The sequence below is a fragment of the Asparagus officinalis genome, chromosome 5 (genome assembly GCF_001876935.1).
Source record: "Asparagus officinalis chromosome 5, Aspof.V1, whole genome shotgun sequence".
In the NCBI taxonomy this organism is placed as follows: domain Eukaryota; kingdom Viridiplantae; phylum Streptophyta; class Magnoliopsida; order Asparagales; family Asparagaceae; genus Asparagus; species Asparagus officinalis.
Window position 1 is genome coordinate 119,829,482 of NC_033798.1, and position 6,101 is coordinate 119,835,582.

A 6,101-nucleotide genomic window follows, 5' to 3' on the forward strand; every position below is an offset into this window, starting at 1 on the left:
ACAATTTAGGGCTAAGTGAGATAATTCTTTTAATGAGTGTTAGGTAAGTAAAACTTAAAATTAGAACTGAGATAATTTATAGGATTTTTTTTGTGTGTTAGTCTATTTGAACTAGAACTAGAATAAAATTATATAGTGTTAGTCAATAAGAATGGGATAAAAAGTAGAACTGTGATAATTGTCCAAAAGTATCCCACTTTTATCAAATTTGTATAGAAAAGAGATAGTTCTAATCACTCAAATTGTTCCAAGTGTTAAGCGAGAACTACACGATAAAAAAACTAAAACTTTTTTATTTTTCATATTTTATTTCTCCATCATCTTCAAACCACACCATAAAATTAGATTATATCTCTTCTTACTGTTTCCTTCTATTTAATGTTATTTTTTACTTTTTATTAAATATTTGAATTATATAATTAATTTAAATTTAAAAGATACAATATTCATGTTTTATTAAAAATTAATTAAAATTGAGAGATGATGGAATGATGTCTCGTAGATCAAAGAAAGAGAAAAAAGGGGAAAACTATGTTTTTTAATTTATATTACAATAATAATTCCAAAAAATTAAAAAAGCTACAAATTATTATTATCAAAACAGTTCTTCAAAATTAATTAACACTAAAATAAATAATTAATAATAATAATAACTTTTAAAATGTATAAATGGTATTCTTATCATCAAAATACATGACTTATATGATTATTGATTTCTAAAAATTATCCTTGATTATACTAACAATTGTCCCATTAACATATCATGTTTTAGAAAATTACTCCCAATTATCCTATTAAAATACCCCATATTAAAAAATTATCTCATAAAAAATTGTGCCACTTCTATCAAAAATGTTCTAGCTAACTAACACCCCTTAATGGAACAATTTTATCTCTTTGAGATATTTTGAGTGGTATAAAGTGAGACAATTTAGAATAATGAAAAAAATTTAAAGCTTTAATTTGATAATTATTATGGAATAATTGATGGTGTGGCACCTTTTTAAAGTACAATATTTATCTATCACTTAATTCTAAATTAATTTACCTAATTAGTTTAGCATATTATTTGGTTTGTTATTATAGTATAATATATTATGTTTAATTTATACTAAAATAAAATATATTATATTATAATTACTAGCTAATTATAACTATATATAATGTTATTAATTAATATAATATAATATACTATTAATAAGTTTAATGTTGTTACTTAAAAATATTATTAAATGATATATTATATTATATTAATTTTATATATATTATCATACTTATAAAATATTATTTAATATTATAACTACCAAAATATTGACAATATATTTAAGACTATTAATTAATATAATAAAATATAACAGAAAATAGTAAATTATTATATAATATAATTAATATATTGTTATATTAAATATATAAACACTATATTATAATACAATATTATATATCATATAAATACTACAATAGTATTTTTATTCTAACTCATAAAATATATATTAAATAAAATAAAGTAATATTATAATTTATGAAATAGTATTAACCAATATGTAATAATGATATATAATAATGCTATATTAGATAATATTATATAATGGGTAAAGTGAATCTAAGGTGACTCCCTAGATGCAGCCTAAGGATGCACGATATTGGCCATTGATTCAAAAACCCCAAATACATCTAAGCCCTCCATTAATAACAATTCCCAAAAAAACCCCTCCATCAATAACAATTCCGTAAAAAGAAAAAAAACGCTATAGCTTTTCTTTCTCACGTCCCCCCCTGCGGTTTTCAACGTCCAGCACCACAACCGTCGGCGATCTGAGTGTCGGCGTTAGGCATCCGATCAGCGCGACAACCAGCGGGAATCTTCAGCGCCCTATCGCGTTCACCCCCTTCCTCCTATTCAGCGGCACAAATTGTCACCTCCCAGGCTGCCACCGAAGATCGTCGGCGTCGCTGCATCTGTTGAAGACCCGCCCACGACATCCGCTCAGCTCACAACACCCCCTCCTCTTCACCGCCTTAATGTGCTCAGCGCCCTCGACATCCACTCAGCCCTCAAAACACCCCCCCTCCTTTTCAGCACCACAACACGCCGCTCAGGCGAAGCTATCCGCACCCGCTCAGCGTCGCCGTTGAAGCTCGCACTCGTCCTCGACATCTCCTCACTTGGAGCTCGCTTTGACCTCTTTATCAGCCCTCATGACTTTGAACAAATTGAAAGCATCAATGCCTTCGATTTCTTTAAAATCAAAGTCTTCCTCTTCTAAATGCAATAATCTTCTAACGTTGTAAGTAAATTTTTTATGAGATATAATGTTTGTTTTAATATGCGTCGAAAGTTGAAATTGCTACCTCCGCCTATTGATGTCTGTGTCAACAAATCATTGCTTGATGAGATATATCCTCTTGCATGTGTTTCTCCCCTTCTCCAAATCTGTTATGTATTATGTAGTTGTTTGTTTAGATATAGAAACCCCATATGAATCGGTGTCATTACAATGAGTGGGGTGATTATTTTTTATCAGAGTACACATGTCATATGTGGCAGTGTTCTAAGCCATGAGATAATGTTTATGTTAATAAACTTATAAAAATTATTGTGATTATTGTCATATCGAGGATCTATTTAATTTTTAGGTATATTGTTTGTGTTAATTTGCGTCTTAATTTGCCCAAATATATATAAAAATTAACTATTTATGAATTATACTTTTCTTGTAGGGCTATGATAACACAATTGAGAATTCCGTCCAATTTGTGTTATTTTCAAGATTTAATTGATAAGCGAATAATATTGGATAAAAGACACAAAAAATCCCTAGAGACGACTCCTTTTCATAACTTTCTCAAGTTACCCACATCATTGAGCAATGAGCAAATAGCAATTGATTGCTTGATTCAATATTTTAATTCCGATACATGCTCATTCATGATTGGGAATAAAAATTGTGTGTTTGGTATAGATGATATTCACCGAATTACCGGTTTGCCAAAGGAAGGAATTTTGATAAAAATGAGTGGGACAACATCTAATACAATCTTCACCAATTTTGTAAAGAATTATAAGACACTCAAGAAGAAGAAGAGTAGTAGCTCTAAAGGCAAAAAGAAAGCCGATGAGAAAAAAGGTGGTGATTTGGGGGAAGCGCGATAGAATGGCCGAGCTGATTATAGATATGAATAATGAAGACCCTATAATATGTGTGAAACTTATTGTGGCTTTCATTATCGGCTTCATATTACGCATGCGAACATGTAAGACATGTCCCTTATGGGCATTTAGATACGTGGAGCAGTTATCAACTTTGAAGAAATATAATTGGTGTAATGCGATGTTTACTTTTCTTTGCAAAGAGACGAATAAAGCAAATAAGTCTCTTAGTATGAGGGGATTAGGTCAGCGCTCAAATGTTGGGTACATGGGTGGTTTTTCCTCCGTTTTACTAGTGAGTTACATGAACATTATTCTGTATATCTTTTCAATTTGATTATGATTATTGTTTATGCACATGCTAATGTATAGTTTTTATATTGTAGGTTTGGTTTTATAAAAAAGTAGGGAAATTAGAGTATACTTCAGATATTGAAATGTTATCGCCGCTCTTTTGTGTAAAGAATACCAAAAAGTGGAGGAGGACTACTATGAACAAATTATATAGAGATCTGAAGTTTCTTACTGATAATGGTCAAGAGAATACTCCTCTTATTTATAGGGCATCGCCAAGAGTATTTGTACATATCTTTGCTCTCATAGTTCATTATTTTATGTCTCATTTTTTATGTTCTATGTTTGCAACTATAGTATAAGTACTAATACTTGTATTTTTTTGTCTTATGGGAATCAATGAAAGCTGAATTAATTGCCTTAATTACGGAGAAGACGTACGAGTTGAACGAGCTCACTACATAATTATGAGGATTAGAAGAACATAGTGCTAGATGCACAAAAAACAAGGAGAAAGAGGATGACAGAAATGTAATATTTGAAAATAAAAGCGAAGAGGATATGAAAGCTAATGAATATGAGAATTCGGAAGAAATTGGGGAAGCCGTTATTGATGATGACTTTGTGATGAGCCCAAGAGACATGAAAATTTTAGAAGAAGCTCGGTGAGTTTAGTTTTTTTAATTCTCTTACAATTTTACTTTTTATACTTTTCATATAATTCTTGTGTTACTCTTTGTTAATTATATGCATTCAGATCCATAGAGATGTTTCTTAAAAAGAGGACCGTGGTAATGAGAATAGGAGAGAAACCCCATCTATCAAATGGGCTGTCAGAAAGAGGAAGAGGAATGATGGACCCTCTGTTACTTCACCTTATATGGATCAAGCAAAGGAAGGCACAAAGAAGAAACATGTCATCTAGATAGTGGATAGTCCTGAGCGGAAAAAAGTGCAAAAATGAAGAAGGCTTTATACCTACATCTCTCGACTATCCAGGTAAGGTACTGGTCTATGATTATGAGGACAAATTAATTGAAGACTTTCTACAATCGAAAATGACCAGGTATTTGTTACTGACTTATTCTAATAATAATCTTTGAATTTACTTAATTTGTGTTGCAATTTTCTTACCATGTACTTGCATATAGTGATACGTACATTTGGAAATGTGCTAAAGCAAGCGTATCTCGCTTAGATGCTTATAAACTACTAACAGGAGGTGAACTCAGTAATAATGTAGGTTCTAAACATTTGTGTTATGGTTTGTTTGATGTTGTATATAAAATCACTTATATTAACTATTTTATTCATTCATAGTAAATTTTGTAGGTGATCAATGCATTTGTTATTCGGCTTCGGAACAAGATTGAAACAACTAATAGTTATGATCGAAAGATACATGGTAGAGTTAGTGAGAGAGGAGAAAAAAATTCTATCACTACTCCTTAATCAAATCCCCCATTTATACCACTGATGCTACGAAATTTAGAAATAAGTTTATGAGTTTCATACAGAGTAATTGGAGATTAGGGAAATTAGAGCATCATGTTCTGGTGTCAGTTGCCACGCCACAACAAGGACCGTAAGTGTTTCATGCATTTCTAATGTAAATGTTCATTTTTTTCTCAAAGTCATTTTCAATATTGTATTTTTTTTAAATGCAGAACTTTAGATTACAGGATCTTTATGATTGAATTCATTAATAGCATTATCGAAAAGCGGTCGATTACGATTTCAGAAGGAGATTGTGCAAAGTATAGGGCAAAGTTTTGTGCAGCTCTCTTGTATGCATGTGATTCACATTTTTTATAAATATTATTTTAATTTTCACCATGGTGTTTGTTTTGTATGCAATATGTGGATGATATTATGTGGATGATACTTTATGGATAAGTGGAAGTGACAAAATGTTCATTGAAAATGTTGTTTATTTGATACCCTCATTTGATATTATGTGGTTGATATTTTGTAAGTCCTTGTTCTAGAGAAAAATTTGTACCCACTTATTAAAGTTTTGTACCATATGTAGGCTGTCTAAAAATCATAATAGATAGCTTATTCAAACAAGCTCCGACAATGGAAGTCACAATCAGACGACTTTCTAAATCACTGCATCCGTAACTCCACAATCGCCACAAACGCGACCTCACTTCTGAGATGATTGATCTTGATGGCTGTGACAACAGCATGGTAGAGATGCTGATGAGCAGTGGGACGATTTCAGAAATAAAAGGTTGGACTCAGTTGGTGAGTTGCTTGGTAGAGAGCTGTGGGCGAATATTCATCTTTAAGACACTATGGATGTTGATTCCCGTCTAGCTCCTACAACGAAAGCTACAATCAAATAGTTGTTGGGTCGGTGAACGAAAGTTGCGAATGGAGGGATTTTCACATAGATCGAGAAGAGTTACAATTCAACGACACTTCCGACGACGGATGAAAACTCTATTCAGCAGTCTTCACAATCTACAGTGAAAGTTACAATCTGACGACTTTCACACTCCACAACAGCTAAAAGCCAGGATTACTGAACAACGGTCCTTGCAATGCACCACAGAAGAAGCTACAAGTCAAATAGCTCATTCTGAGACGCGGATGTCATCCCCGCGTCACCACTTTAGAAATGAAGGCGACCCCCGCGTCTCCAAGGCACAAC